Source organism: Ranitomeya variabilis, chromosome 4 (genome assembly GCF_051348905.1).
Source record: "Ranitomeya variabilis isolate aRanVar5 chromosome 4, aRanVar5.hap1, whole genome shotgun sequence".
Classification (NCBI taxonomy): Eukaryota; Metazoa; Chordata; class Amphibia; order Anura; family Dendrobatidae; genus Ranitomeya; species Ranitomeya variabilis.
This window is the reverse complement of record NC_135235.1, coordinates 690,806,985-690,832,658: the sequence shown is the minus strand read 5'-3', so window position 1 is coordinate 690,832,658 and position 25,674 is coordinate 690,806,985. Positions and strand designations below refer to the sequence as shown.

General features: G+C 46.7%; 1 protein-coding gene across 2 annotated transcripts in view; it reads right to left on the bottom strand.

Moving 5' to 3' along the window:
- LOC143767686 (uncharacterized) overlaps positions 1-25,111 on the bottom strand; it is an 83,423-nt gene extending 58,312 nt beyond the window's left edge. For both annotated transcript variants that reach the window (XM_077256170.1, XM_077256171.1), the window contains exon 1: positions 25,087-25,111. The gene's annotated coding sequence lies outside the window, so the exon portion shown is untranslated. The remainder of the gene's footprint in view (positions 1-25,086) is intronic.
- Positions 25,112-25,674: the final 563 nt, after the last annotated feature.

The following is a 25,674-nucleotide window of genomic DNA, read 5'->3' as shown; positions in this document are numbered from 1 at the left end:
CTGCGGCATTACTGTGATTGGCAAATACTGGGCGGGAGATCCGAATAGAGCAAGGCGAGTAGTGAAATACTCGCTATGTTCCGAGTACTGTGAGTACTTCATTACTCGCCGAGTAACGAATACCCACGATTAGGCCGGCGTCACACTAGGCGTACGAAAATACGGTCTGCTTTTTACGGCCATAATACGCAGTAGTTGTCCCAAAACACTGTTCCATATTCAATGCAAGGATGCGACTTTTACGCACAAATTTATCCGAGTGTCATCTGTATGGCGATTTTTTTTGCGCAGGCTTGGAAAATGGACATATCATGGATCCATCGGCTCAAATATTCTTAAAAACATATATACAGTCATTATATATATATATATATCAGTGAGACACATATATATATATATATATATATATATATATATATACATATACACTCACTGGCCACTTTATTAGGTACACCTGTCCAACTTCTTGTTAACACTTAATTTCTAATCAGCCAATCACATGGCGGCAACTCAGTGCATTTAGGCATGTAGACATGGTCAAAACAATCTCCTGCAGTTCAAACCGAGCATCAGTATGGGGAAGAAAGGTGATTTGAGTGCCTTTGAATGTGGCATGGTTGTTGGTGCCAGAAGGGCTGGTCTGAGTATTTCAGAAACTGCTGATCTACTGGGATTTTCACGCACAACCATCTCTAGGGTTTACAGAGAATGGTCCGAAAAAGAAAAAAAATCCAGTGAGTGGCAGTTCTGTGGGCGGAAATGTCTTGTTGATGCCAGAGGTCAGAGGAGAATGGGCAGACTGGTTCGAGCTGATAGAAAGGCAACAGTGACTCAAATCGCCACCCGTTACAACCAAGGTAGGCCTAAGAGCATCTCTGAACGCACAGTGCGTCGAACTTTGAGGCAGATGGGCTACAGCAGCAGAAGACCACACCGGGTACCACTCCTTTCAGCTAAGAACAGGAAACTGAGGCTACAATTTGCACAAGCTCATCGAAATTGGACAGTAGAAGATTGGAAAAACGTTGCTTGGTCTGATGAGTCTCGATTTCTGCTGCGACATTCGGATGGTAGGGTCAGAATTTGACGTAAACAACATGAAAGCATGGATCCATCCTGCCTTGTATGGAGCATCTTTGGGATGTGCAGCCGACAAATCTGCGGCAACTGTGTGATGCCATCATGTCAATATGGACCAAAATCTCTGAGGAATGCTTCCAGCACCTTGTTGAATCTATGCCACGAAGAATTGAGGCAGTTCTGAAGGCAAAAGGGGTCCAACCCGTTACTAGCATGGTGTACCTAATAAAGTGGCCGGTGAGTATATATATATATATATATATATATATATATATATATATATATATATATATATATATATATATTTATATTTATATTTATATTTATTTATTTAATACAGCGCTTGACTGAGGGCAGATATTAACCCCTTCATGACCCAGCCTATTTTGGCCTTAATGACCTTGCCGTTTTTTGCAATTCTGACCAGTGTCCCTTTATGAGGTAATAACTCAGGAACGCTTCAACGGATCCTAGCGATTCTGAGATTGTTTTTTCGTGACATATTGGGCTTCATGTTAGTGGTAAATTTAGGTCGATAATATCTGAGTTTATTTGTGAAAAAAACGGAAATTTGGCGAAAATTTTGAAAATTTCGCAATTTTCACATTTTGAATTTTTATTCTGTTAAACCAGAGAGTTATGTGACACAAGATAATTAATAAATAACGTTTCCCACATGTCTACTTTACATCAGCACAATTTTGGAAACAAATTTTTTTTTTGCTAGGAAGTTATAAGGGTTAAAATTTGACCAGTGATTTCTCATTTTTACAACAAAATTTACAAAACCATTTTTTTTAGGGACCACCTCACATTTGAAGTCATTTTGAGGGTTCTATATGGCTGAAAATACCCAAAAGTGACACCATTCTAAAAACTGCACCCCTCAAGGTGCTCAAAACCACATTCTAGAAGTTTATTAACCCTTCAGGTGTTTCACAGCAGCAGAAGCAACATGGAAGTAAAAAATGAACATTTAACTTTTTAGTCACAAAAATGATCTTTTAGCAACAATTTTTTTATTTTCCCAAGGGTAAAAGGAGAAACTGGACCACGGACGTTGTTGTCCAATTTGTCCTGAGTACGCTGATACCTCATATGTGGGGGTAAACCACTGTTTGGGCGCACGGCAGGGCTCGGAAGGGAAGGAGCGCCATTTGACTTTTTCAATGAAAAATTGGCTCCAATCTTTAGCGGACACCATGTCGCGTTTGGAGAGCCCCCGTGTGCCTAAACATTGGAGCTCCCCCACAAGTGACCCCATTTTGGAAACTAGACCCCCCAAGAAACTTATCTAGATGCATAGTGAGCACTTATAACCCCCAGGTGCTTCACAGAAGTTTATAACGCAGAGCCGTGAAAATAAAAAAATAATTTTTCTTTCCTCAAAAATGATTTTTAGCCCAGAATTTTTTATTTTCCCAAGGGTAATAGGAGAAATTGGACCCCAAATGTTGTTGTCCAGTTTGTCCTGAGTACGATGATACCCCATATGTGGGGGTAAACCACTGTTTGGGCGCACGGCAGGGCTCGGAAGGGAAGGCACGCCATTTGGCTTTTTGAATGGAAAATTAGCTCCAATCATTAGCGGACACCATGTCGCGTTTGGAGAGCCCCTGTGTGCCTAAACATTGGAGCTCCCCTACAAGTGACCCCATTTTGGAAACTAGACCTCCCAAGGAACTAATCTAGATGTGTGGTGAGCACTTTGAACCCCCAAGTGCTTCACAGAAGTTTATAACGCAGAGCCATGAAAATAAAAAATAATTTTTCTTTTCTCAAAAATGATTTTTTAGCCCACAATTTTTTATTTTCCCAAGGGTAACAGGAGAAATTGGACCCCAAAAGTTGTTGTCCAGTTTCTCCTGAGTACGCTGATACCCCATATGTGGGGGTAAACCACTGTTTTGGCACAAGTCGGGGTTCGGAAGGGAAGTAGTGACGTTTTGAAATGCAGACTTTGATGGAATGCTCTGCGGGCGTCAGGTTGCGTTTGCAGAGCCCCTGATGTGCCTAAACAGTAGGAACTCCCCACAAGTGACTCCATTTTGGAAACTAGACCCCCAAGGGAACTTATCTAGATGTGTGGTGAGCACTTTGAACCCCCAAGTGCTTCACAGAAGTTTATAACGCAGAGCCGTGAAAATAATAAGTGTTTCCTTTCCTCAAAAATATTTTTTTAGCCCAGAATTTTTTATTTTTGCAAGAGTAACAGGAGAAATTGGACCCCAAAAGTTGTTGTCCAGTTTCTCCTGAGTACGCTGATACCCCATATGTGGGGGTAAACCACTGTTTGGGCACATGCCGGGGCTCGGAAGGGAAGTAGTGACGTTTTGGAATGCAGACTTTGATGGAATGGTCTGCGGGCGTCACATCGCATTTGCAGAGCCCCTGATGTGCCTAAACAGTAGAAACACCCCACAAGTGACCCCATTTTGGAAACTAGACCCCCGAAGGAACTTATCTAGATGTGTGGTGAGCACTTTCAACCCCCAAGTGCTTCACAGAAGTTTATAACGCAGAGCCGTGAAAATAAAAAATAATTGTTCTTTCCTCAAAAATTATGTTTTAGCAAGTAATTTTTTATTTTTGCAAGGGTAACAGGAGAAATTGGACCCCAACAGTTGTTGCCCAGTTTGTCCTGAGTACGCTGGTACCCCAAATGTGGGGGTAAACCACTGTTTGGGCGCACCATTTAACTTTTTGAACGCAAGATTGGCTAGAATCAATGGTGGCGCCATGTTGCGTTTGGAGACCCCTGATGTGCCTAAACAGTGGAAACCCCTCAATTCTAACTTCAACACTAACCCCAACACACCCCTAATCCTAATCCCAACTGTAGCCATAACCCTAATCACAACCCTAACCCCAACAAACCCCTAACCACAACCCTAACCGCAACACACCCGTAACCCTAATTCCAACCCTAATCCTAACCCTAATCCCAACCGTAACCCTAATCCCAACCCTAACCACAACTGTAACCCCAACACACCCCTAACCCTATCCGTAACCCTAACCACAAGCCTAATCTTAACCCTATTTCAAACCCTAGCCCTAATTCCAACCCTAACTCTAATTCCAACCCTAACCCTAAGGCTATGTGCCCACGTTGCGGATTCGTGTGAGATTTTTCCGCACGATTTTTGAAAAATCTGCAGGTAAAAGGCACTGCGTTTTACCTGCGGATTTACAGCAGATTTCCAGTGTTTTTTTGTGCGGATTTCACCTGCGGATTCCTATTGAGGAACAGGTGTAAAACGCTGCGGAATCCGCACAAAGAATTGACATGCTGCGGAAAATACAACGCAGCGTTTCTGCACGGAATTTTCCGCACCATGGGCACAGCGGATTTGGTTTTCCTTAGGTGTACATGGTACTGTAAACCTGATGGAAAACTGCTTCGAATTCGCAGCGGCCAATCCGCTGCGGATCCACGGCCAATCCGCTGCGGATCCGCGGCCAATCCGCTGCGGATCCGCTGCGGATCCGCGGCCGATCCGCTGCCGATCCGCTGCGGATCCGCGGCCGATCCGCTGCCGATCCGCGGCCGATCCGCTCTGTGTGCACATGCCATAACCCTACCCCTAACCCTACCCCTAACCCTACCCCTAGTTCTAACCCTAGTTCTAACCCTAACCCTAGTGGAAAAAGAAAAAAAAATATTTTCTTTATTTTATTATTGTCCCTACCTATGGGGGTGATAAAGGGGGGGGGTTTATTTATTATTTTTTTATTTTGATCGCTGTGATAGAACCTACCACAGCGATCAAAATGTACTTTGCCGGCCGGCAGATGCGGCGGGCGCACTGATCATGCGCCCGCCATTTTGGAAGATGGCGGCGCCCAGCGAGGAGGCGTACGGACACCGGGAGGATCGGTAAGTATGAAGGGGTGGTGGGGGGGTGGATTGGAGCACAGGGGGGGTGATCGGAGCACAGGGGGGAGCGGACAGCAGGACGGGGGAGCCGGCAGGCGGACGGAGGGGACCGGAGGACTAACGGAGGACTGGGGGGGCGATCGGTGGGTGTGGGGGGGGTGACTTCAGGTTTTCCAGCCATGGCCGATGATATTGCAGCATCGGCCATGGCTGGATTGTAATATTTCACCAGTTTTTTAGGTGAAATATTACAAATCGCTCTGATTGGCAGTTTCACTTTCAACAGCCAATCAGAGCGATCGTAGCCACGGGTGGGTGAAGCCACCCCCCCTGGGCTGAAGCACCACTCCCCCTCTCCCTGCAGATCGGGTAAAATAGGAGTTAACCCTTTCACCCGATCTGCAGGGACGCGATCATTCCATGACGCCACATAGGCGTCATGGGTCGGATTGGCACGGGTTTTCATGACGCCTACGTGGCGTCATGGGTCGGGAAGGGGTTAATAGCCTAGAGAGGGACCATGGTTATAGGACCCCCCTGGCTAAAAACATCTGCCCCCAGCCACCCTGGAAAAGGCACATCTGGAAGATGCGCCTATTCTGGCACTTAGCCTCTCTCTTCCCACTCCCGTGTAGCGGTGGGATATGGGGTAATGAAGGGTTAATGTCACCCTGCTATTGTAAGGTGACATTAAGCCAGGTTAATAATGGAGAGGCGTCAATTATGACACCTATCCATTATTAATCCAATAGTACAAAATGGTTAATAAAACACACAAACATTATTAAAAAGTATTTTAATGAAATAAAGACACATGGTGTTGTAATGTTTTATTATACTGGTAATCCACCTGAAGACCCTTGTCACCTGAAATAAAGTTTAAAAAAAACAAACAACAATATTCCATACCTTCCGTTCAGTCTTGTCCCACGCTGTAAATCCATCTGAAGGGGTTAAATCATTTTACACCCAGGAGCTCTGCTAATGCAGCTGTGCTCCTGCCTGTAAAACTTGGTGAATGAATGGAATGCAGGGGAAATTTTACACAGACACTTGTTACATTACTAAAGAGGAATATGCAAAAAAGGAAGGGATATGAGATGGTTCACTGTATGTAAACCATGTCTCATATCCTGTCGGGTTTGTGAAGGAGAGAGCAAAAGCCGGCAATTGAATTACCGGCTTTTCTGCCATCTAGCGCTGAATTAAATAAATATATATATATATATATATATATATATATATATATATATATATATATATATATATATATATACACATATATATATACATACACACACACACACTTGTCTCACTGACATATATATACCTATTCTATGTGTACACATGTATTCTACCTATTCTGTTCTGTCAGTGTGATTTTACTGTACACCGCACTGAATTGCCGGCTTTTCTATAGAACACCGGTGCGTATTTCTCACAAGTCACACACATGGTCCATGTGTAATCCGTAATTTTCTCGCCCCCATAGACTTTCATTGGCAGATTTTTTGCGCAATACGCTGACAAACACAGTATGCTGCGATTTTCTACGGCCGTAACATACCGTATATTACGGATGCGTAATATACGGCAGATAGGAGCTGCCCCATAGCGAATCATTGGGCCGTGTGCAATGCTTATTTTCTGGGCGTATTTTCTGCGCTCATACGTCCGTAAAACTCGCTAGTGTGACGCCGGCCTTATACTCGCTCATCCCTACTTATCTCTAATTATGGCCACCACAACCTGCTCCACAAAATAAAACCCCTCACTCAGTATGGAGGCATTTACAGTCCACAACAACCCCAGTATATTGGCCCCTAACAGCCACACATTCAGTATGAGAGTCACAACAGCTCTTTTCTTAATATGATGCCCCCACAATTTCTGCTTTTTGATAAAAAAAAAAATTTAAAAAAAAACCACACACTACTCACCCAACCCAGTTCCTGAGGTGCGCTGCTCTGGTCTGTGCGGTGTGAGTACTGAGGCTCCATACTATAGGTGTGATGTTGTGACATCATTGTGCCTGCAGTGCACGGAGTCTCAGAAGCGAAGGCTGAATGGTGGATCAGGAGCTTTCAACTCAGATTCACTAATCTACTCAATGGTATTGTGAAGGAACAAATTATGAAAGGTTCTCCATTTTGTGCTAGATTCTCCATTTTGTGTTTTTGACTCCATTTTCTTGTTGCTTAAAGATAAATTCTGTTATTTAATTAGGTAAAAGGTTACAGCTGCCATGAAGTAACTTTATCTTTTTGTTCACAAGCCTGGTATGCAACTAGGCTATTGTTCATAATTGGTATAAAGACCTTGAGTCTTCTGTCTCGAGCCAGATAAGAGATTCGGGGGTGTATCACTATACAAGACTGAGGCATCTGTTAGAAAAACACATACTGTGCCAAAAAGACATGACCATATCTGTAGTTTCCATTTTTCCTGTATCCTCATGGGTTAAGTTTTTCCTGCATTCTTATAGGTTAAGAACTGTGAGCGTGTTCTTATGCTGATTGGTTGAAGTATAATTTCTGTGACAATGAAAACTGATATACAAAATAAACGGGGGCCAGAGATCAGCTCGATCCCCCATACAGAGACACACGTCTCCATCTGGTCATTTTCAGTTGCCGGCAACACCTTGTATATTAATTTGGAAATCACTGGGTTAACCGTGAAGGATAAATTTAAATCCTCCCTCAACAGTTGGCGCTTAACGTGGGGCTCCAAGCAGGAACGCCTCTGCCGCCCGGAGGACAACAAGACAAAGGACCCTCAGACCGGACACAGGCACTGGAAAATTGGGACTGATCATCCCCCACAACAACCACGGTAAGTTGGCAGTTATACTGTCCAGACTGACCGTTTGGTGTGGTTTTCCTGTGTTTGTTGCTGCAAAGAGGATCTGAGGTTTGTCCCCGGAGGTGGGATGATTTTTGGGTGGAATCATATAGAGGTGTAGTTCCGTTGGAAGCCCAGTGCTCGAACCGTACCTCATAAGGGACGGACACCCCGGATTGACCAGTGATGTAATTCTCTTTATAGTCAAAATATCCTGAATTCCTGATCACTGTTAGAATCAGGCGCGGTGAGGTGATCGAAGATTGGGTAGGATGCGTAACTCAGGAATCATATATTTATGTATTTCCAGGGGTGTCCGGAGGGTTAAGTCTAAGACGCCCTCCTCCTTTCACTGAGTACCGCGTTTTTGGGTTGTCCCAGCGGGGGACAGAGAGAGACCCAGTGGAATAAAACCGTAAGGCCGTCGGTATTATGCACAACTAAGAAGGATATTTAGCTCTAAAGGAGAATCCGTTTTTGTGGAAGGAAAAGAAGTCTTTGAAGTTGTATTATGAATCTGATATTGTTAGCCCAAAAAATGGGGAAAATATTCTCAATTATAGGTTTTTCTAAGGTGTTCTGGTATGTGAATTGTGTGATGAAGGTTTCGTAGAAATTAATTAAGTCTAAGAACTGCTATATTTTGTGTCTGTGTTTGTCTTTGGAATATCCGATGGGAGGGGTCGCGTAGCTGCGCTATTGCTTGTCTCTTTTCTCTGTGTAGAGGAATGCTGTGATCTCTCTTATCTCTGTGTCCTTGGAATGGAGAGAGCACATACTGTAACGGTGTTCTCTGTATTTTCTCTGGTAGATCTGTGTCTTGTTTAAAGCGACAACATTGTTTTTAAGTATAAAGAAATATTATAATCTGGAATTTGAAAGTGAAATATAGTGCCTGGTTTTATAAGGAAATTTGTATCAGTGATTGAAAGATTGGTAAAAGCAAGTTGAGTGGTTGATATATAGCAAATTGAGGATCCACAGAGGAAGTGAATTCTGATGAATAATGTGTCAGAAAGACAAACAATTAAAAATGATGATCTGGAACAGGGGGTCTCCCTGCTTGATGATAAGGTCCCTCCCCAGGAAATCAAGCCTCTTCTCCCGACTGTAAGCTCTGTGCCCCTCAATCCCAAAGCACCAATATATACTGGGGGCAGATTTATTATCACAGTTCCGCTCCAGAATACAATTCCAAGATAATGGTCAGATGGTCCTTACGTTATATAACCCCTATGCAGATGAATATAATGAGATCTGTATCCTACATGCCCTTCCCACAGTTATGATGGTCCTGATAGACCCAGATTCTCCCCCAATAATGCCTGTAGAACCAGTAAAAGTGTTTCTCAAACCTGGTGCCCCTTTGCCCAAAGTCCATCAGTACCCTTTGAAAAATGATCAGGAGCAGTGCCTCAAGGGGCAAATACAAACGTTACTCGATAATGGTGTCCTGATACCCTGTGTTTCCCCATGGAACACGCCCTTGTTTCCCATTAAGAAAAAGACCCCACCCGGCCAACCCCCTGTGTACCGGCTGGTACAAGGTCTACGGGCAGTTAATGCAGTTACTGTTCCAGAAACTCCGGTGGTGCCTAATCCACATACTCTTTTGTCCCAGATATCTCAGGATGCTGCTTGGTTCACAGTTATTGACCTTGCCAATGCCTTCTTCAGCATTCCATTACACCCAGATTGCCAGTTTCTGTTTGCATTCACTTATCAGGGATGACAATTGACGCGGACAGCTATGCCACAGGGGGCCCAAAAAGAAGTCCCAATCAGTTTGCAAAAAATATGGGAGAGTGTCTTTTGCCCTGGCAATTAGAACACCCCTATGTCACGCTGCTTCAGTATGTGGATGATCTTTTGTTGTGTGAACGGACAGAGCAGGAAACCATTGTTGCCACTGTTAGTTTTCTCAAGTATCTGGCAGATCTGAACTGTCGGGTTTCGGCCTCGAAATTTCGGTTCTGCCTTGGTCAAGTGATATTTTTGGGTCACTGTCTCCTTCAGGGTGCCAGACACCTCACAAAAGAAAGAAAAATAGCCGTCAGCTCCCTTCCTTTACCAAAAGATGAGACTGAACTTCAGCGTTTTCTTGGACTATGTACTTATTGTTGTCAGTGGATACCGGACGCATCCCGTATAATGCAACCTTTCTACAATGCCCTGAAAGACGGTTCAAGATATGCTGATGATTTGGCAGATTCCACACCAGATACGCTGTTACTACGGAAGATACTGTAGTGCACGGAGCTGCACTCCCTCCCTCACTGTCAGCACAAGAAGTAGAACTTCAGGCTCTGCCTACTGCATGTGTTCTGGCCAAAGACAGGCGGGCTAATATATACACGGACTCACAGTATGCATTTGGTATTGCTCATGATTTAGGAGCCCTATGGGCCAATCGAGGGTTTATTACCACCGCCGGGACTCCAGTGAAGAATGCTGAAGCTGTTAAAACCCTCATGGACTCAATCAAATTACCCACTGATGGTCCATACCCCACACGATGTATATAGTATCCCTAACCAAGTATAATCTAGCCACATGTCCATGACCAGACAGCTGCGACTTCGGTGTGCTATTCTCATGCCTACTAATGTGACTTTGAAAAGGTGCACTGTCCTAAACCCCGCTACTCTTCTCCTAGTTCCTATGGATCCAAAGGGGGGAGGAGTAGGTGACATGAAAAAGGACACTCTTTTTCTTTCTAGTATGGATCCAGAGGAACAAGATTAGGTTTCCAAACCATATGATTGTCTAGAATTGATGTTTCAGGAAACGGCTAGTCTCTAGTGTGCCCATTCTAATGCTGATTTTGAGCTTTTTGTAGATGGATCCCGTCACCAAGATGACCGAGGACGCTACTGTACCAGATATGCTGTGGTCTCAGAACATGAGGTAATCAAGGCAGAGTCAATGCCAGCTCATATGTCTGCACAAGAAGCAGAAGCTCAAGGCGCTTACAGAAGCGTGCAAACTAGCAGAAGGTAAAACTGTAAATATCTACACTGATTCCAGGTATGCTTTTGGCATTGCACACGGTTATGGGCCTATCTGGAGAGCCAGGGCTTTCCTGACAGCAAATGGCCACCCCTTTAAACATGCTGAGGCAGTCCAGCAACTTATGAATGCACTACAGTTTCCCACCTAAGCAGGCATCATAAAGGTAAAGGTACATAGCAAAGGCACTGATGGACGGACAAAAGGGTAACGCACTGGCAGACCAGGCTGCCAAGAAAGCAGCAAGCACTCCTGTGGCTTCTAGAGTACATCACCTAGACACCCCACCATCTCCACTTGTGTTGAAAGACATCTTAGCCCGGTTACAAGAACAGGCAAGTAAGGAGGAGAAAAATAGGTGGCAAAGGATAGGGGCTTGCTCTGATACCGTCACTGGGCTATGGGGGAGGGGTGAAAAGGTCTGCCTACCACAGGTACTGTACCCAATGATGGCACAGGTTCTGCACGGGAATGTGCACCACTCGAAGACGGCCATGTGTGACACCCTACAGAAACAATGGATTGCCCCCGGGTTTTCCACCTGCGCAGAAAGGCAGGTACAGAGCTGCATGATATGTGCCACACATAATCAGGGTAGGACAGTGAAAACCCCATCCAAACACACTCCCCGGCCCTTTAACCAATTCCAGAGACTGCAGATTGATTATATTCAGTTACCCAGGGTAGGGACGTATGAGTATGTGTTGGTCTGCATTGATTTATTTTCAGGTTGGCCAGAAGCCTACCCAGTTGCCAAAGCTACGGCTAAGACAACGGCGAAGAAACTGATGGCTGAGATCATATGCAGGTATGGAGTTCCTGAAGTCATTGAAAGCGATCAGGGTTCCCATTTTACTGGAGAGATCATGTCAGAGGTAATGGCAGCACTGGGGGTAAGTCAAGCATTGCATACTCCATCCGCAGAGTAGTGGAAGAGTGGAGAGACTAAATGGAACTCTTAAGCTTAAAATCCAGAAGGCAATGACAGAGACTGGTAAACCATGGACAGAATGCCTTCCTCTAGCTTTGTTTTCAGTAAGATATACCCCAAATAGGAAGACAGGACTGTCACCGTATGAGATTCTGTTTGGCAGGAGCCCCAATCTTGAATGTTTCTTTCCACAACAGTTGCAGCTCAAGTACCAGGACTTGACTAGCTATGTGCAGGCCTTACATGGACACTTTGCCAAAGTGCATTTAACTGTCTTCAGTTCTCTTCCAGACCCAGACAAGGTTCCTGGACACCATCCCTTTGTGCCAGGAGACCTGGTGTATGTGAAAAAGTTTGTGTGCAGAGATTGTCTCCAGACAAGATTTGAAGGACTCCACACGGTGATCCTGGTCACCCCCCACTGCAGTAAAACTTGAAGGAAAGAGCACCTGGATTCACGCTTCACACTGTAAAAGAGACCGAACCAGTGTTTAGTCACAGTAGTGACTGAAGGGAAATGTTGCTGTTGTTTTTGATCCTGGGACCAGGGGCTATCCTCGCCCCTACCTCTTCGGCCCCTATTGTAAATAAGAATGCTGGCCCCACTATTCTCTGGGTAAACCTGACAGCCCCGGTGAATATCTGGCGATTTGATTTCTGTGATGTAGTCAAGTGCCTCGAGACTGAACGGGTGGTAGAGGGGATCATCCAGTTTTATATATGTGTTACCAGAAATGACAACAATAACTGTTATTATTAGACAGATGCTGCCTGGAATACGGGAGATGATTGGGGATATAAATCTAGTGAAGCCATGTTCCCAAGGATGGGACGGGTAGGAGTCTTCGTGAGAGAATGCATCTAACAGCCCTTCTGCAACCACTTAGGGGCTGTAAATGGGGTAAAAGTTGTCACCTCCTTCTCCTAAATCTCGAAAGCCCCCAATCTGCTGACCTGCAGACATTTGTACTGGGAAGGCATTATAATTATGTATTTAGTAGTGGATACCATGGGAATTTAGGCCATATACAGCTCCAGGATATTAGCTTCAGACCAACCATGACCCCTGTTACCAGTACAGCTAAAGCAGGCCTAGATGAGCGTTTGCGAAATGTAGTTAATGAAGTAATCCCCATGCCAGGTCTCAGTTGGCAAGAAGTTTTCTCCATAGAAACACAAACAGCCCCAAGGAAAAACCTATGGTTAGAATGGGTGAGATACAATGTAAGAGTCCAGAATATCTCTGTAGGATGTATTGCTTGTGCTGCTGCGAATACACACCTATACACACATGCATTGCTTTTCCCTGATGACAACACCACTGCCTGTGTCATGAATCATTTGAAAGGTCTGAAGTCCACTGATTGCCCAGATTATGTCCCACTAATTCATGAGAAACCCAAACTAAAGGTTCCAGGAGAAGTAACCGTATTAGCTGACAATTACACCTGCTATAATTCCCACGACACCACAGGTATACCAGTAGGGATCTTCAAGACAAGTTTCTGCAAAGAGAACAGTTCTCTAGATACTGATTTGCTAATTAAATATACACAATATATGTACACCAAAGATACCTGATGAACCTACCAGAAAAGAGGAGAAGTTTTGATCAGCTCCACATGAGTTATGAAGAAGATCCACTAGTATATATTGATGCCATTGGAGTGCCAAGGGGGGTGCCTGACCAGTTTAAAGCCCAGAACCAGATTTATGCCGGCATTGCTTCTATAATCCCACAGGTGCAGATTAATAAAAATGTTGAATGGATCAAATATATATATATTACAGTGAACAAAGATTTGTCAATTATAGCTGTGATGCCTTCCAGGGTATAGTTGAGGATTTGGGCCCTAACACTTGTATGACCCGTGCTGCAACCCGACCTAAGAGAATTACACTGAATCCTGTCCAGACAAGATCACATGCAGTGATATAAGAAGCTGACACAGGATTGTGGTTGGTGGATAGTGGGGACATTAACTTTTGGGAGTAGGCTGACAGTAATCCTTTTGGGAAGGAGCTGTAGACCAGTATGTCATGTCGCTCCCACCACCAGGGAACCAACCACATCAGGTAGGGTAAGACAGATACAAGAATATTATCCCTGGAGGCCCTCTGACTAGCTAGCTATGCAAAAACAATTGGCTGACCCTGAGAACCAACCTTTCTCATTTTACAAACAAATAATGACAATATGATAGATGTATAAGTACACCTGGGCAGGCCTAGGTAGTTAGTGAAAGCAATCTCGACTGGCACCTTCCTCAATCAAGAAGTAGACCCACCAGAGTACGATGGTACTGATCCAAGGGAGATCCCTAAGTATGTCCCCCTCAAGAGAGTAGACAAAACCCCCCATTCTCAGATGATGCTAAGAGATTTAGTTTAGGGACAGTGGGAGAACTCCATGTGAGGTTAGTGAAGGGTTCAGCTGCCTGGAGGCCTCTCGCTAGGGGAGAGTTTCTGAGGTGTCTGGATGAAGAAATCCACCTCCCCTTTTCCCATCACATGGACAGTCTCGAAGGATCTTTCTTTAAGGGAAAAAACTTAGTGTTTAGGGGGGATTGTCAAGGTGAAAATATATTTTCTTATATATTTTTTGTACTGCTATATCTTAGACTGTGAAATAATAAGATTTTTCCCTCGCTTGCAGATATTAATGAAACTGTATTTAAAATGGCTGGTAACATGGCACCAGTCATGTGAAGACCAGTACCCCTCGAGCTTAGAGCTCGGGATAGTATCTCTGATGCTGGACATTAATTAACAAAATTTATCTAGGGGGGAATGTGAAGGAACAAATTATGAAAGGTTCTCCATTTTGTGCTAGATTCTCCATTTTGTGTTTTTGACTCCATTTTCTTGTTGCTTAAAGATAAATTCTGTTATTTAATTAGGTAAAAGGTTACAGCTGCCATGAAGTAACTTTATCTTTTTGTTCACAAGCCTGGTATGCAACTAGGCTATTGTTCATAATTGGTATAAAGACCTTGAGTCTTCTGTCTCGAGCCAGATAAGAGATTCGGGGGTGTATCACTATACAAGACTGAGGCATCTGTTAGAAAAACACATACTGTGCCAAAAAGACATGACCATATCTGTAGTTTCCATTTTTCCTGTATCCTCATGGGTTAAGTTTTTCCTGCATTCTTATAGGTTAAGAACTGTGAGCGTGTTCTTATGCTGATTGGTTGAAGTATAATTTCTGTGACAATGAAAACTGATATACAAAATAAACGGGGGCCAGAGATCAGCTCGATCCCCCATACAGAGACACACGTCTCCATCTGGTCATTTTCAGTTGCCGGCAACACCTTGTATATTAATTTGGAAATCACTGGGTTAACCGTGAAGGATAAATTTAAATCCTCCCTCAACAGTATCACCGTCACGGGAATGTGGATATCGCTGAAATTGTGATGATGGGAAGGAGAGGGTGAACAATACCACACCCCACGAGCCCTGTCTATTCATAGGCCTCATACTGTAGCAACCGAGTGGGCTACTGTTTTGGATGATACACTCCTGCCTATCCAACTATCGTATGGTAAATATCTCATAGATCCTGGGTTCATTAGCATCTGCACCAAGAATGAGGCTAAGAGAGTATTTATTAATTAACTGCTGGTGGTCGGAGGTAGTCAGTGAGGTGGATGGTACCACATTTTACATGTAGGGCGCTGTACTGTGGGAACATTAAAAAGTGGGGGGAAGGCAGTACTGTGGGGACATTATACTGTGTGTGAGGGGGATGCCAGTCCTGTGTAAACATTGTCCTGTGTCTGTGGGAACCAACTACTGTGGGAACAAAATACTGTGTGTAGTGGGATGATGGTACTGTGGGAACTGTATAATGTGTGTGGAGATATGGCGGTACTATAATAAGATTATACTGTGTGTGGTGGGATGGAGGTACTGTAGGAACGTTATACTGTGTGTGGGGGTATGGCAGTACTGTGAGAAGATTATACTGTGTGTGGGGGTATGGCGGTACTATGAGATTATACTGTGTGTGGTGGGATGGAGGTACTGTAGGAACATTATATTGTGTGTGGGGGTATGGCGGTACTATGAGAAGATTATACTGTGTGTGGTGGGATGGAGGTACTGTAGGAACATTATACTGTGTGTGGGGGTATGGCGGTAGTGTGAAAATACCTTCAATACCAGAGATGCGAGTACTGTAGAAACATTATACTGTGTGAGCGGCATGTTGCATAAGGGGTGTAAAAAGGAGTGTCATAAAAAAGAATCCTCAGGGCTGTGCTGCATTTGTACAAAAAAACTGCTATCTGCCGTCCAGACGGGACCATGTAACATTAATGGGAAGAGCAGGGCTGTATTTGCCACTAGGCACTTGAGGGCACGTGCCTAGGGCGGCAGGATGCGGGGGGGGGGGGCACACCTGGGCTAGGTTTTTCTTTTTTTTAAATAAAAGTCCGGGGTCAAGTGCCCGCCCCCCTCTCCTCCCTCCTTCCCGCCCCCTTACCTGAAGACGTCATACTCACCTTCCTCCAGCGGTGGCTGCAACTCAGTCTCAGCGCAGGCAGCACGTCCTGTCTTCAGCGATCAAGTGGTACCGCTCATTAAGGTTATGAATATGCGCATATTCATCACCTTAATGAGCGGTACCACGTGACCGCTCATACAGGAAGGAAGACGCTGCAGAGATGCCGGGAAGTTCTGCACCGCGCGGTGAGAGGTGAGTATGGCAGGGGAGAAGGATGGGGGAGCCATGCACGCAGGGGAGAAGGATGGGGGAGCCATGCACGCAGGGGAGAAGGATGGGGGAGCTATGCACGCAGGGGAGAAGGATGGGGGAGCCATGCACGCAGGGGAGAAGGATGGGGGAGCCATGCACGCAGGGGAGAAGGATGGGGGAGCCATGCACGCAGGGGAGAAGGATGGGGGAGCCATGCACGCAGGGGAGAAGGATGGGGGAGCCATGCACGCAGGGGAGAAGGATGGGGGAGCCATGCACGCAGGGGGGGGGGGGGGAGGATGGGGGAGCCATGCACGCAGGGGGGGGGGGAGCCATGCACGCAGGGGGGGGGGAGCCATGCACGCAGGGGGGGGGGGGAGGATGGGGGAGCCATGCACGCAGGGGGGAGGATGGGGGAGCCATGCACGCAGGGGGGGGGGAGGATGGGGGAGCCATGAACGCAGGGGGGGAAGATGGGGGAGCCATGCACGCAGGGGGGAGGATGGGGGAGCCATGCACGCAGGGGGGAGGATGGGGGAGCCATGCACGCAGGGTGGGGGGATGGGGGAGCCATGCACGCAGGGTGGGGGGATTGTTATGACCCCAATGGCGAGGGTCTCAGAGGAACAAGTAAGTCTGCGAAGTACAAAAATCCAGCTCATAGGGCAGTGGTAACTGGGTTGACCATATATCTACTCCTAACGCCAACACTAGAAGTAGCCGGGGAACATGCCTACGTTGGTCGCTAGATGTCTCGCGCCAGCCGGAGGACTAACTACCCCTAGAAGAGGAAAACAAAGACCTCTCTTGCCTCCAGATAATAGACCCCAAAAGTTGGATACAAGCCCCCCACAAATAATAACGGTGAGGTAAGAGGAAATGACAAACACAGAGATTAACTAGGTTTAGCAAAGAGAGGCCCACTTACTAATAGTAGAATGTAGTAAGATAACTTATATGGTCAATGAAAACCCTATCAAAATTCCACACTGGAAATTCAAGAACCCCCGAACTGTCTAACGGCCCGGGGGGAGAACTCCAGCCTCCCTAGAGCTTCCAGCAAGGTTAGGATACAGATTATGTACAAGCTGGACAAAAATGCAAACAAAAACAAATAGCAAAAAGCAAGAAAGCAGACTTAGCTTAATCTAGCAGGAACCAGGATCAGTAGACAAGAGCACAACAGATTAGCTCTGATTACAACGTTGCCAGGCATTGAACTGAAGGTCCAGGGAGCTTATATAGCAACACCCCTGAACTAACGGCCCAGGTGAGCATACAAGGGATGACTGACATACCCAGAGTCAAATCACTAGTAACCACTAGAGGGAGCCAAAAAGCAAATTCACAACAGTACCCCCCCCTTAGTGAGGGGTCACCGAACCCTCACCAAGACCACCAGGGCGATCAGGATGAGCGGCATGAAAGGCACGAACCAAATCGGCCGCATGCACATCAGAGGCGACCACCCAGGAATTATCCTCCTGACCATAGCCCTTCCACTTGACCAGGTACTGAAGCCTCCGCCTGGAGAGACGAGAATCTAAGATCTTCTCCACCACGTACTCCAACTCGCCCTCAACCAACACCGGAGCAGGAGGCTCCGCAGAAGGGACCACAGGCACAACGTACCGCCGCAACAAGGACCTATGAAACACGTTGTGAATGGCAAACGACACCGGAAGATCCAGGCGAAAGGATACAGGATTAAGGATTTCCAATATCTTGTAAGGACCAATGAAGCGAGGCTTAAATTTGGGAGAGGAGACCTTCATAGGAACAAATCGAGAAGACAGCCATACCAAATCCCCAACGCGAAGTCGGGGACCCACACCGCGGCGGCGGTTGGCAAAACGCTGAGCCTTCTCCTGTGACAACTTCAAGTTGTCCACCACATGACTCCAGATCCGCTGCAACCTATCCACCACAGAATCCACCCCAGGACAGTCAGAAGGCTCCACATGTCCCGAGGAAAAACGAGGATGGAAACCAGAGTTGCAGAAAAATGGCGAAACCAAGGTGGCGGAACTAGCCCGATTATTAAGGGCAAATTCAGCCAACGGCAAGAAGGTCACCCAATCATCCTGATCAGAAGAGACAACACACCTCAAATAAGCCTCCAGAGTCTGATTAGTTCGCTCCGTTTGTCCGTTAGTCTGGGGATGAAAAGCGGACGAAAACGACAAATCAATGCCCATCCTACCACAAAAGGATCGCCAGAACCTGGAAACAAACTGGGATCCTCTGTCCGACACAATATTCTCAGGAATGCCGTGCAAACGAACCACGTTCTGGAAGAACACAGGAACCAGATCAGAAGAGGAGGGCAGCTTAGGTAAAGGAACCAAATGGACCATCTTGGAGAAACGATCACATATCACCCAGATGACAGACATGCCCTGAGACACCGGAAGATCAGAAATGAAATCCATAGAGATGTGTGTCCAAGGTCTCTTCGGGACAGGCAAGGGCAAGAGCAACCCGCTGGCACGAGAACAGCAAGGCTTAGCTCGAGCACAAGTTCCACAGGACTGCACAAATGACCGCACATCCTTTGACAAGGAAGGCCACCAAAAGGACCTGGCCACCAGATCCCTGGTGCCAAAAATTCCCGGGTGCCCTGCCAACACTGAGGAATGAACCTCGGAAATGACTCTGCTGGTCCATTTAGCAGGCACAAACAATCTGTCAGATGGACAAGAGTCAGGCCTACCAGCCTGAAATCTCTGCAACACACGCCGCAGATCAGGAGAAATAGCTGACACGATAACTCCTTCCTTAAGAATACCCACAGGTTCAGTGACTCCAGGAGCATCAGGCACAAAGCTCCTAGACAGAGCATCGGCCTTCACATTCTTAGAACCTGGTAAATACGAGACCACAAAGTCAAAACGGGAGAAAAACAATGACCAGCGGGCCTGTCTAGGATTCAGGCGTTTAGCAGACTCGAGATACATCAGATTTTTGTGATCAGTCAAGACCACCACACGATGCTTAGCACCCTCGAGCCAATGACGCCACTCCTCAAATGCCCACTTCATGGCCAACAACTCCCGATTGCCCACATCATAATTTCGCTCTGCCGGCGAAAACTTCCTGGAGAAAAAGGCACAAGGTCTCATAGTAGAGCAACCAGGGCCTCTCTGCGACAAAACGGCCCCTGCCCCAATCTCCGAAGCATCCACCTCCACCTGAAAGGGAAGTGAGGTGTCAGGTTGGCACAAAACAGGCGCCGAAGTAAACCGGCGTTTCAACTCCTGGAAAGCCTCCACGGCAGCAGGAGCCCAGTTAGCTACATCAGAGCCTTTCTTGGTCATATCCGTCAATGGTTTAACAACGCTAGAAAAATTTGCGATAAAACGACGGTAGAAGTTAGCAAAACCCAAGAACTTCTGAAGACTCTTAACTGACGAGGGTTGAGTCCAATCATGAATAGCTCGGACCTTGACTGGGTCCATCTCCACAGCAGAAGGGGAAAAAATGAACCCCAAAAAGGGAACCCTCTGTACACCAAAGAGACACTTTGAGCCTTTAACAAATAAAGAATTTTCACGCAAAATCTTAAAAACCATCCTGACCTGCTCCACATGCGAGTCCCAATCATCAGAAAAAAACAGAATATCATCCAGATAAACAATCAAAAATTTATCCAGATACTTCCGGAAAATGTCATGCATGAAGGACTGAAAAACTGAAGGTGCATTAGAGAGCCCAAATGGCATCACCAAGTACTCAAAATGACCTTCGGGCGTATTGAATGCGGTTTTCCATTCATCGCCTTGCTTAATGCGCACAAGGTTGTACGCACCACGAAGGTCTATCTTGGTGAACCACTTGGCACCTTTAATCCGGGCAAACAAGTCTGACAACAGCGGCAAAGGATACTGAAATTTGACAGTGATCTTGTTTAAAAGCCGATAGTCAATACAAGGCCTCAAAGATCCGTCCTTTTTGGCCACAAAAAAGAATCCCGCACCAAGAGGGGAAGAAGAAGGACGGATATGCCCCTTCTCAAGAGACTCCTTGATATATGAACGCATCGCGGCATGTTCAGGTACCGACAAATTAAACAGTCTCCCCTTAGGAAACTTACTGCCAGGAATCAAATCTATTGCACAGTCACATTCCCTATGAGGAGGCAGTGCACTGGACTTAGACTCGCTGAAGACATCCTGATAATCAGACAAATACGCCGGAACTTCCGAAGGCGTAGAAGAAGCAATAGACAAGGGCAGGGAATCTCCATGAATTCCATGGCAGCCCCAACTTGACACCGACATTGCCTTCCAGTCTAAGACTGGATTATGGGTCTGTAACCATGGCAAACCCAAAACAACCAAATCATGCATCTTATGCAGAACAAGAAAACGTATCACCTCCCGATGTTCGGGAGTCATGCACATGGTAACCTGTGTCCAAAACTGCGGTTTATTTTTTGCCAAAGGCGTAGCATCAATACCCCTAAGAGGGATAGGATTTTCTAATGGCTCCAGAACAAAACCGCAGCGCTTGGCAAATGACAGATCCATCAGACTCAGGGCAGCACCTGAGTCTACAAACGCCATGACAGGATACGATGACAGTGAGCAAATCAAAGTTACAGATAGAATAAATTTAGGTTGCAAATTACCAATGGCGACAGGACTAACAACCCTAGTAAGACGTTTAGAGCATGCTGAGATAACATGTGTAGAATCACCACAGTAGTAACACAAGCCATTCTGGCGTCTATGAATTTTCCGCTCATTTCTAGTCAGGATTCTATCACATTGCATTAAATCAGGTGCCTGTTCAGACAACACCATGAGGGAATTTGCGGTTTTGCGCTCCCGCAACCGCCGGTCGATTTGAATTGCCAGGGCCATGGAATCATTCAGACCTGTGGGAATGGGAAAACCCACCATCACATTCTTAATGGCTTCAGAAAGGCCATTTCTGAAATTTGCAGCCAATGCACACTCGTTCCACTGGGTCAGCACGGACCATTTCCGAAATTTTTGGCAATACACTTCAATCTCGTCTTGGCCCTGAGACATAGCCAGCAAGGCTTTTTCTGCCTGAATCTCAAGATTGGGTTCCTCATAAAGCAATCCGAGCGCCAGAAAAAACGCATCAATATCAGCCAATGCCGGATCTCCTGGCGCCAGCGAGAAGGCCCAATCCTGAGGGTCGCCCCGTAAAAAAGAAATAACAATTTTCACTTGCTGAGCGGAGTCTCCAGATGAACAGGGTCTCAGGGACAAAAACAATTTACAATTATTCCTGAAATTTCTAAATTTAAATCGGTCTCCGGAAAACAGTTCAGGAATCGGTATCTTAGGTTCTGACATAGGATTTCTGATAACATAATCTTGTATGCCCTGCACACGAGCAGTAAGCTGGTCCACACCTGTAATCAAGGTCTGGACATTCATGTCTGCAGCAAACACAAGCCACTCAGAGGTAAAGGGGAAAAGAAAAAAAAAAATGAGAAAAAGAAAAAAAAACCTCAGAATTTTCTTTCTTATAATCCCGCTTCTGCAATGCATTTAACATTTAATACTGGCCTGGCAAACTGTTATGACCTCAATGGCGAGGGTCTCAGAGGAACAAGTAAGTCTGCGAAGTACAAAAATCCAGCTCATAGGGCAGTGGTAACTGGGTTGACCATATATCTACTCCTAACGCCAACACTAGAAGTAGCCGGGGAACATGCCTACGTTGGTCGCTAGATGTCTCGCGCCAGCCGGAGGACTAACTACCCCTAGAAGAGGAAAACAAAGACCTCTCTTGCCTCCAGATAATAGACCCCAAAAGTTGGATACAAGCCCCCCACAAATAATAACGGTGAGGTAAGAGGAAATGACAAACACAGAGATTAACTAGGTTTAGCAAAGAGAGGCCCACTTACTAATAGTAGAATGTAGTAAGATAACTTATATGGTCAACGAAAACCCTATCAAAATTCCACACTGGAAATTCAAGAACCCCCGAACCGTCTAACGGCCCGGGGGGAGAACTCCAGCCTCCCTAGAGCTTCCAGCAAGGTTAGGATACAGATTATGTACAAGCTGGACAAAAATGCAAACAAAAACAAATAGCAAAAAGCAAGAAAGCAGACTTAGCTTAATCTAGCAGGAACCAGGATCAGTAGACAAGAGCACAACAGATTAGCTCTGATTACACCGTTGCCAGGCATTGAACTGAAGGTCCAGGGAGCTTATATAGCAACACCCCTGAACTAACGGCCCAGGTGAGCATACAAGGGATGACTGACATACCCAGAGTCAAATCACTAGTAACCACTAGAGGGAGCCAAAAAGCAAATTCACAACAGGGGATGGGGGGAGCCATGCACGCAGGGTGGGGGGATGGGGGGAGCCATGCACGCAGGGTGGGGGGAGCCATGCACGCAGGGTGGGGGGATGGGGGGAGCCATGCACGCAGGGTGGGGGGATGGGGGGAGCCATGCACGCAGGGTGGGGGGATGGGAAGAGCCATGCACGCAGGGTGGGGGGATGGGGGGAGCCATGCACGCAGGGTGGGGGGATGGGGGGAGCCATGCACGCAGGGTGGGAGGATGGGGGAGCCATGCACGCAGGGTGGGAGAGCCATGCACGCAGGGTGGGAGAGCCATGCAAACAGGGTGGATGGGGGAGCCATGCACACAGGGCGGGAGGATGGGGGAGCCATGCACACAGGGCGGGAGGATGGGGGAGCCATGCACACAGGGTGGGAGGATGGAGTATAAATACTGGGCCCTATAGGGGGGACACAGTGTAAGAGGACAGTGTGAAGAGGGGGCCGGTATAGAAAGGAGAGGTCAGTGTGAAGAGTATGTACCATAAGAGGGACAGTGTGGGGGTCATATTTTGTGCAGACAATATAGTGAGGGGCAATTTTTTATTCAGGAGCATTATTATGACACTTTTATCTTTAAGGGCGTCATGTGGAGATTTTCTGCAAAAGAGCGGAGAAGATGGAAGTCTGCAGAGACGGCTGTGGATGAGAAAACTCACCATGGGGTCTGGACAAGATGAAGAAAAGAAGGAGAACGGCTCCAGAGACGACGTCATCTATAAGGTACCTGGGTGTAAATGTTATTTGTGATACTAACTCTCACGTTTTTATTTATGTTAGGAGCATTAAAGGGGATGTCCAGGTTTGTAATCAGTCTGCAGTCATTCTTTGTGACTGCAGACTTCTGAATTCTCACAGTGCGCACTGCACGCTGTCAGAATTCTCTCATGCTGGGGATTTACATTAATGCGGTCACGGAATGTGGTCAGAAGTATACAAATCACATGGTTGTGCTGACATGACCGTCCACCGGCAAGCTAGAATCCTAAACGAGTGCAGTCAATTCGTTGTGAGAATTCATAAGCTGCGATGTCAAGATTTAGCTCTGCAGGTTCCAGCAGTCATCACATGGACACTTCACTCACATGCGACTTTTACACTTATGGTCCTGTGACACCGAGCTTCTCTTCTGGGTACATGACTGAGTGTGCAAATCGCATATGTCCTTGGCAGAGGGGGGGGGGGCACCAAAATGAATTCTTGCCCCTGGTGCCAGAAACCCTAGATATACCTCTGCCGGTATGCTACTGCGAGCGGCGATTACCGGGTCTGGTGGAGGGAGGTCTGTGCACAGGGAGTCAGGCAGGGGCTGAGGGTGTGCACAGAGAGAATGGAGACCCGGAGACTGCCCGTCCCAGTCTACGCCGTATCCTGGAGCCCTCATTATATGTCAATGGAATATGTCAGTTAATAAACTGTTTTTCTAAAGCTTTATAGTGTAGTTTTAGGTCAGAGGGATGGTTAGGGATGAGCTAGCAAGGTGCAGGGACAGGTAGTGATGGCTACTTGCGGACATGTGCGGCAATTGCGGTTTTGCACTTGCGGTGAGACAAAAAAAAACACTGCTAGCAGTGTTTTTTCCATTGCTACAAATACCGCATTTGCCAGATCGCCGCAAAACCGCAAGTGCCGCACATGTCCGCAAGTCCCATAGGGAATGAATGAGGCCGAACGCAGTGTTGCCGTAAGTGATCCTTTACACGGCAGATGCGGAAAAACTGCTGGATCTGCGGCAAAAGGCGACTTTCACATCAGCGATTTATGGCAAAGTCACTGCCGATAGACTCTTTCTCACCAAAGGGGGAGGCAGCACTATAAGTGCCTAGGGCAGCAGAAACTCTAAATACGGCCCTGGGGAAGAGGGAGGGTTTCAGGAAGAGTCTAGATGGTACCTGGTCAGGAGACCCTGATGACCGCAGATTACTAATATTATAAAGGCCGGAGCCCCAAAGGCAGAACAGATTTGGCGCCAAGCAAAGGAAAGGGGTGCGGGGAAGAATCTGAGGTACCAGCTCATGGTAAAGTGCCCGAGGCAGCTGGTTGTGGGGCAGAACCCTGCTTACAGGGGCATAATGGGGGCATTACGCTGTGTGGGGAGCAAGAAAGGGGCCCTGTACTAGGAGAACAATCCGTTCCCTCACTTCCTGTCCTCCATAGTTGGGTCCTATGTATCTATTACAGGAAACAGAACAAAAACGTTATGATTCTTATAAAGTGCCAACAAAAACACCAAAAGAGCCTTAGTGCAGAAGGGGTTAATGCCCCCGCGCTCAGTAATGGGGAATCTCCAGCACCTACCTCCACCTGCAGAGCCGCACTCCACATATATGGCTGCTCTGTGCACAGGACCTGTGATGAGGTCACTGGAGGGGAGGAGTCAGGGGTCACATGATCAGGGGCCTCAGGGAATGATATCTGGAGTGTAGACCCTACATGGAAACTTCTCCTCAGTCAGTGACATTCCCGCCATTATTCCCCCTCACTACTGGCACAATTACCCCGCGCCGCCTTTTCTACACAGTGTAAGGGTATGTTTCCACGTTCAGGAATCGCTGCGTTGAGCCGCAGCGTCAAAAACGCAGCGTCCAGATGTTACAGTATAGTGGAGGGGATTTCATGAAATCCCGTCTCCACTATGCAGTAAGGCTACGTTCACATTAGCGGCGGGCGCCGCAGCGGCGCCGCATGCGTCATGCGCCCCTATATTTAACATGGGGGCGCATGGACATGCGTCGCACTTGCGTTTTGCGCCGCATGCGTCGCTGTGGCGCCCGCGTCTGGGCGCAGAGGACGCAGCAAGTTGCATTTTTGCTGCGTCCAAAATCAATTAAAAAAAGGACGCATGCGGCGCAAAACGCAGCGTTGTGCATGCGTTTTGCTGCGTTT